Raw genomic sequence first — 8516 nt, 5'->3', positions numbered from 1 at the left:
TGAAATTTCAGTCTAAACAAGCTGAAATATTTTAGTTCATTTGCTAAAACTTCAGATTAAATATGCTTAAGTTTTTGTCCTACAATATGTAATTTTCTAATGAGTTTTTGCTAATGCATGCTGAAGTTATTTAGTTCATTTGCTAAAACTTCATACCAAAACATGTTGAAGCTTCTAATGAATTTTTTCTAATGCATGCTGAAGTTATTTAGTTCATTTGCTAAAATTTCATACCAAAACATGCTGAAATTTTGTCCTGCAGTCTACAGTTTTGTCATGCGTTTTATCCGAAACTTCAGTCTATTTTGCTGAAAGTAGTCTTTTATTAAAGAAGGGCAAAATCATCTTTTTAGAACACTTTTAACAAAAAAATGAGTACGAATGCAAACGAAAAGACAAAACGGGTACAAGTTAAAAAGGGGCGACCAAATAGGGCGCCCCATGCAATTTTTACGTTGTTTGGTATGATGGATAAAAATTTAGTACTATTTTATTCTTTGTTTGGTTACTAATCCTACGATAAGTTATTTCAGGATTAAAAATTGTACAGGGATAACTTATACCTGCCAGAGGGGGAAAAGTAATCCTAGGATAAAGCAGTAAAATTAACAATTCAAGAATTAATACAACATATCAAACAGTTAATAATAAATAATACCAGGATAACTAATCCTAGCATAACTAATTCGAGTATAACTAATCACAACATAACTAATCATATCCTAATTTGTCTTCAAATCAAACGACCTCTTAAAGTTTAACTTATATAATACTCCCTCAGTTTCCTTTTTTTGTTTTGTTTTGGTAAATAAAGAAATTTTATTACCAATGACAACAAGTACAGATCGCTAGAAGAAAGAAAAAGACAATGCATTCACTCATAGTAACTAGGCTATTGGACAGAAGGCCCCAATGCCTAGCGTACTTCTCAACCCCTATCTCTTCTATTCACTATGGATAGCAATTTAAGTCTTTGAGTCTACTAGCTACTTGTCTTTCTTGCCTCCTCTCACAAACAGATCCTGCACCACCGCCCTGAGGATAGTTATCACATTTCGCTGCTTGTTTTGGAATAGCCTTAGGTTCCTCTCTTGCCAAATATAATATACCGCACCAGCTATTGTCATTCTAAAGATTTCAGTAATTTAGTTCTTGCTCTTCATTTCTGTAGTTGCCCAGTGAATCTCATCTTCCCATATCTTCACATGTTTATTAATACCTTACCAGTTCAGCAGTCTTTGCCAGATTTCTTTTGAAAAAATGCATTCAAACAATAGGTGACTAGTTGTCTCATCTGCCCAACCACATAATACACATTCCTTCTTAACTTGCATTCCCCATCGTAATAATCTCTCCTTAGTGGTTAATCTGTCTTGAATTGCTAGATTTAGTATGAAAACCCATCTAGGAGAGGCATAGTTGTTATATACTAATTTTTTTATACCACATGTTTTCGTACGTGAAAGTATGTCATAAGTAAATTGATGGAAGCTCGAAAATGAGATGTTACATCCCGCATTTTCGTACGTTAAAATTTCGTCGTAAGTTAATCGACTAAGCTCGGGAATGAGATTATTTTGAGGTTATAAGTATTATTCTATTTCAAACAAGTGATAAGTAAATTTGTGAAGGTGAGAGGGTAAGCGAATCGAAGAAAGTGAATTTCGTCGAAGTTTGACATTTTAGGATAAAATATGATCCGAGCTATAATACCCGGTATTTATGGACTAATACCATACAAGGTACCACATGATCATGTTAGTAAGGTACATAAAGTGTGTTAAAAGTGAGTAGTATTTTAAGTAATTTAAGATAATTCTTAATTTTATGAATAATTGGGTAATTATTGATTGGGATGGGAGATTAGCTAATTAATCAATATTTTTGGATAAGCCTAATAAACTAAACGTGGCAGCTAAGGACCTTAGATAAACATGACTCTTAGGTTCATATAATAAGGTGTGATACTTAAAGAATTATGTTTCTAACTCATCAAAAGGTGGGGCCCACTCTCTGTGGTAAAGACATCAACATAAGTCATTAAAAGGTATGCTTATATCTCTAAAAAGTAAGGAAAGAAAGCTTCATCAAGAATCATCCAAATTCTGGAATGGAACGTGATTTCTTCAGCAATAAAAGTCATACAAATTACGATCAATTTACAAAAATGGAGATGTGTAACTTTATCTCATTTGGTTGAAAAATATCAAGAAGGCAAAAATAGTATGGCATCTATTTATTTCCTTTCTTGTAGTAACAAATGCTAAGATTTAAAGTGGATTTAAAGTGGGATAATATAGATTGGCTTGCTAAGTACGGATGGAATTCTTAAACAATATTTCACAGGAATCCTTTACAAAGTGAGATAATATGCAACGTGATTTTGCTTCAACAAAGTTTCATACGAAGTTATACTGCGTAATAGCAACGAGATTTGCAATTTTAAGGGAGTACGGTGTAATCTTTCTCAAGAACATCATACGGATGTTTTCCTAGTTCGATCCACCGTTACGCATTGTCGCAATCAACGGTGTCAAAGGGATTATCAAGAGAATCGGTTCAGGTATGTTAAGGCTATCCCTTCTTTCTTTTGGCATGATTAATACGATACAAGCGAAACGAGCAAATACACAATTTCCACAAATGACTCTATTCATAGAAGTACTAGGGGTGTCTATATTCTTGATTCCTCATGTGAATTATTATTATATCTTCTTTTCATGGGTCTCAGAAAAATACGTATTTGATAAAATTTATCTGACATGCATATTATTTGATAAAATCTTATTAACGTATTTCTTATGCATTTCATGCATTTATACATGTATATTGACTCATGACCAGATGGCGTTATATACGTGTATAATATATGTATATGGGATATGTAAAAAGGTTATGTTGTTATATACGCACCGCCACCTGATCAACTGGTATATATTGATGAATTGCCCACAGTGGCCAAGATGATATGATGGGATGCCCTCATAGGCTTGATGATGTTATGAAGGCATATACTTAAGCATGGTATGACATTATACGCATATGCATGACATTGTAAATATTAATGTTTCACCGAGCTATTCAGACTTACATGTCGAGTCTTTTACTCCATGTTTTCTCTCATGTCTATTATTTACTGATTTTCATTCCTTACATACTCGGTATATTATTTGTACTGACGTCCCTTTTGCCTGGGGACGCTGCGTTTCATGCCCGCAGGTCCTTATAGACAGGTTGAGAGTCCTCCAAGTGGGCTATCAGCTCATCGAAAGGTGTTGGTGCGCTCCATTTGCCCCAGAGTTGCTTATGTGGTCAGTATGATTAAGACATGTACTGATTAGTATGGCGGAGCACTGTCTCGACCTTTATGACAATTATGTACTCTTAGAGGATTGTAGACATATATCGTGTACGTGAAAGATTGTACGGCCTTGTCGGCCTATGTTTTGAGTTTATAAATGATCATGTTGGCCTATTAGGCCTGTATGTCGCGTGTATATGATGATGTAATGAGAAAGATACGTTAAGTTGGTACTCGGTTGAGTAAGGTACTAGGTTCCCGTCGCGGCTCATCGGTTTGGGTCGCGACAAATTTCCTCCATGGAACTTTAGGTTGCACACCTCTCAGCTTCTGATACATCAATCTGATAGGGAAGGAATTCATTTTTTGTATGTCGTTCAGCTCCAATCTAGCCTCAATAATGTACTTATTTGCCTTAAGGATCTTGGACAAGATCCAAAATACATGTTTTGCCTCAATCTCCCAGATATTCCTTCCTTTCCCATAGAAAATATGAACCCATTTTACCCTTAATTTGTCCTTTTTTGTGCACAAGTTCCACAGTCATTTACTCACCGCAACTTTGTTCCATGTTTCTATATGAATGACATTGAATCCTCCTGCAATTTTTGGCCAGCATACTTTCTCCCAGGCTAAAGGTGCTTTCTTTATCACCTATGCTTGCCCTGCCCATAAGAAACTTCTACATGATGTCTCTATCATGTGTACTATCTTCTTTGGGAGTATAAAAATTTCAGACCAGAGGACGTTACTACTTTGGTAGATAAATCAAAAAGAGGGGCAAAACCTTTCAGATTCTTCAATTACCTTGCAGAACATAAAGACTTTATTGCTTTGGTAGAGGCAGGATGTCAGGAACATGTACAAGGGAACTACATGAAGAGTGTTTGGCAAAAATTGAAGAATGTCAAGCAGGAACTTAAGAAGTTGCCTAATACACAGATTACTGAAATTCAGAAAAAAGTATGTAACATTAGGAAATAACTAGTAGAGGTTCAAGAGCAAATGAAAGACATCAATCAGCATAGTATTTTGGTAAATCAGGAAAAGAAATCAAGAGAGCAGCTGGAGAAATGGGTGAATATAGAGGAAAGTGCAACTAAGCAAAAATCAAGAAACCAATGATTACAGCTGGGAGACTCAAACTCAGCTTATTTCTTTGCCTCAACAAAAAAGTAGAATAACACAAAATAAAATTAGAAATCTTGTATCTAGCAATGGAGATATGCTGCAGACAGAGGATGATATCAAGAAAGAAATAACATGCTTCTATAAGCAATTGCTAAGATCAGCAACAAATCATTTGCCTGTCATAAATCCTGAGATAATGAAGGAAGGACAATTCTTGAATAGAGACATGCAACTGATGTTGATAGAACCCGTGACCAGACAAGAGATAGTGTAAGCATTGAGGGACATTGATGACCAGAAAGTATCGGGGTGCGATGGTTTTAACTCCCTATTTTTCAAGAAGGCTTGGAATACAATATGAGAGGAGATAATTGAAGCAATATTACACTTTTTCTCCACAAGTGACATGCACAAGCCTATAAACTACACCTCAGTCACTTTGATCCCAAAAGTCAAGAACTCATCTACCATCAAACAATTTAGACCCATCTCATGTTGTACAGTTTTGTACAAAATCATACCCAAAGTGCTCATAAAAAGATTTTAAAGTGTCATAGATCATCTCATTGACAAAAGCCAATCTGCTTTTGTCCCTGGGAGGGTTATCTCTGACAATATCATTCTTAGTCATGAGCTAATTAAGGGATATGATAGAAAAAGTGTCTCACCTAGATGCATGTTGAAGATAGATATGCAAAAAACATATGACTCGGTGGAGTGGCCTTTCTTAGAACAAGTACTAACCAGCCTAAACTTCCCTGCCAAATATGTCGATTGGATTATGACTTGTGTGACCAGTGTCTCTTATTCCATTCTGATTAACAGGATTCCAAGTCCCCCTTTTCCTGCAAAGAAAGGCCTGAGACTGGGTGATCCATTATCCCCTTCCTTCTTTGTTTTGATGATGGAGTACCTTAATAGACAGTTGAGGACTCTGAGGCATAATCCTGATTTTAACTATCACCCTAAATGTTCAAAACTTCAAATAATTCAGTTAGGTTTTGCAGATGAACTACTGTTATTTTGTAGAGGGAATGTAATTTATCTATAACTGTTATTCAGGTGTTTCTCTGAATTCTCTCTGTGTTCTGGGTTGATTGCAAATACTGAAAAGAGCTCTATATTTTTTGGTGGAGTTGGAAGAAAGGAGCAGAATAAAATCATGAATATTCTGGGATACTCTAAAGGGGAGTTACCCATCAGGTACCTTGGGGTACCACTGAGTTCAAGGAGACTGTGAGTTGCTCAGTGTTACCCTCTGGTGGACAAGATGATTGGAAGAATAACTTCATGGACTGCAAGATATCTTTCTGATGCATGCAGGCTACAATTAATTAAGAATGTGTTATTTTCCATTCAAGTCTTTTGGTCCCTCAGTTTCCTTTTACTAGTTCAGTATTAATTTTATTCTCCCTTAAAAAAAATTATTTAGTAAGTTTTATTCAATAATTCTTACTTATAATAATTAAAATTCTATCAACAAAACAATGATTCGAATGTGACTACTTAACGATAAAAGTAGCATTTAAAGAAGAAAAAATCTCTCTTAATTTTGTTAAATGGATAAATAAAAAAGAAAAATTTATTTTTAATATACCGGGCTAGAAAAAGGGAATATAGGGAGTACACATAAACATAAGTTAAAGCCATATGCACTACAATACAAATAGTATAAAAACGCAATCATTCACTTATTAGATAATTACACGTAAGTATAATTGATAATTCAATAACAATAGTAACAAACCAACTATTACAAGTAATTTTTATTGATATATATATATATATATAAACTTAAATTATTAATTTAATGTAATTTGAGTTCAAGATTGTTGACACGTACAATTACTGTTTATTGTTATTTGCCTCTGTTTATGGAGAGAGTCAATGAGAAAATGAGATAGAATTAAGACAAAAATGGGAATAGATATAAGAAAGCATACGTAACATATAATCCAACAAAAACTCTCAAAACATCAGGAGAACTTATACTAAACATGAAGATGGGAGTGGGGTAGAGTGTTTGTCTAAAAATTGTTTGCTAATTTGATTTGAAATCTTGAATATAAAGATTGATATGAGTAACAAGTTACCCTTGGAAAGTTTCTCCAATGTAAGATGCTATACTAGTATTACAATTTAAGCTTATTTTTTCGTGGTTCACAAGAAATTGTTTTATCGAGAAATTATTACAAAAGTAATTTTCTTTATCAAATTCTCAGTTAACTAATTAGAAATTAAATTTTATTTATTTTGATTTTTCATCGTATATTTGGTATGTGCATGTGTTAAATTCATGCCAATAAGTCTCACTTTGAAGGATAAAATACCCTCTAATAAAGGTAGTTTTATGCTCATCGCTCAAATCCGAGGTTAAGGATGGATAAGTAATTATCGGTCACTCCACCACAACTTTGATGGTAGATATCATTTGATTTGCATTCTATACGTTAACCAATAAACCTAGCTTGATTACCTTACTTTTAATCCTCATCATTTGTTCTATCATTCTATAATTGCCATGGTCAATCCTATACTCATCATTGATAGATTTTTTTGGTTGAGAAAAATCAATTGTGTTTTGTTATTCCCGGTCAATATTGCTGTATTTGTAAATATTAATTCTGCAAAATATAAGTTAACGTAATGAAACAATAATAATAAATTCGAGCCCACTGAATTCACAGTGTTTCCTTAAGGAATTTAATCCCCTCCTAGTACCCAAGGTAATAGATTATTTCCTCCCAGGATAGAACGAATTACACACTGGTGTAGCGGTACTTCAAACCCCAGTGTTTCAGCGAACACAAAGTTCGGTAGCAAATCACACTGAGAGGAAAGAGTGCAATGTATAGCTAAATCTGAATTCACAGTGTATACTCAGAAAAACGTATGGAAGTTCTGAGAGGAAGGAATGCAATGTATAGCCAATTTGTTGAGCGAATTATATGTTGAGTTGAGTATCTTTCTTCAACATTTGCTGCTCATATATATAGCAGCCAAGAAGGAGTGCAAGACCAAACGTCCACCCTTCATGGTGGAGCAAGCATTACATGTTTGTGGAGCAAGCACTTCATGTTTGTGGAGCAAGCACTTCATGGTGGGAAGACCATTATCCGGCTGCCAAATTATCAATATACGGATTGGAAAATATCCGTTTACAAATACGGATAATCTTACGTTAATATTTACTATTAACAAATAAATTTGGTCCAAAAAATTAATCAATCAATCATTTGACCAAATCCAAATCCAAATCCAAATCCGAATCCGAATCCGAATCCGAAGCCGAAGCCGAAGCCGTAGCCGTAGCCGAAGCCGAGCCGAGCGAGCGACGACGACGACGGCGCGAGGCTTGCTTTCTTCTTAACTCTTTAAGAGCTACAAGAAGAGCAATTATATATATACCCACCAAAAATGTCTTCCACTTCCAATATGGGACAATGTCTCATTGTTAAGAGGGGAAACTTAAACTTTTACTCAAAATTTTATTTTCCCTCCATTTCCCATTCACCCTCATTTTAAGAATATTACATCTTAAAAAATAAAACCTCAACAATCCCCCACATGAATGGGGAATGGCTATATCACGGAAGTATGCATGAAAAACTGTGTGATTTACAAGCAATGATTAATTGCATCTGGATAAGTAGGTTTCCCTTTGAACTTTCCGTAGTAAACTTATGTCGGATATACTCGGTCAATCGGTAGATTTGATATCTTTGAACCGTCGATCTTTGGTGTATACCTAGACAACCATAAGTCACACAATCAACCCTTAACCGTCTTTGGTTCTCATTGTTGTGTTCGTTTCAGCCATGAACACCGCCTGGTTTCATAAGTGCGTAGAAAACTGGCCTTACAAAGTTCTCCTTGAAGCGGCTCACACTTCACACTTAAATAGGTGATTCCTAAACGTGTCATCCTGTAGATACACTATTTGATATACCCCGTATCAAATTTAGAAATCATTAAAAAGCCTTAATGCTTTATCCTTGGTACTGAACATTGTCTCATCACGAGAATGGACTAAAATTTTATTTGACAATGTTGAACCGTCATTAATGACTTTGTTTGATCTCTT

This window comes from Nicotiana tabacum, chromosome 12 (genome assembly GCF_000715075.1).
Source record: "Nicotiana tabacum cultivar K326 chromosome 12, ASM71507v2, whole genome shotgun sequence".
NCBI classification, from domain to species: domain Eukaryota; kingdom Viridiplantae; phylum Streptophyta; class Magnoliopsida; order Solanales; family Solanaceae; genus Nicotiana; species Nicotiana tabacum.
This window is presented reverse-complemented; position numbering follows the sequence as displayed.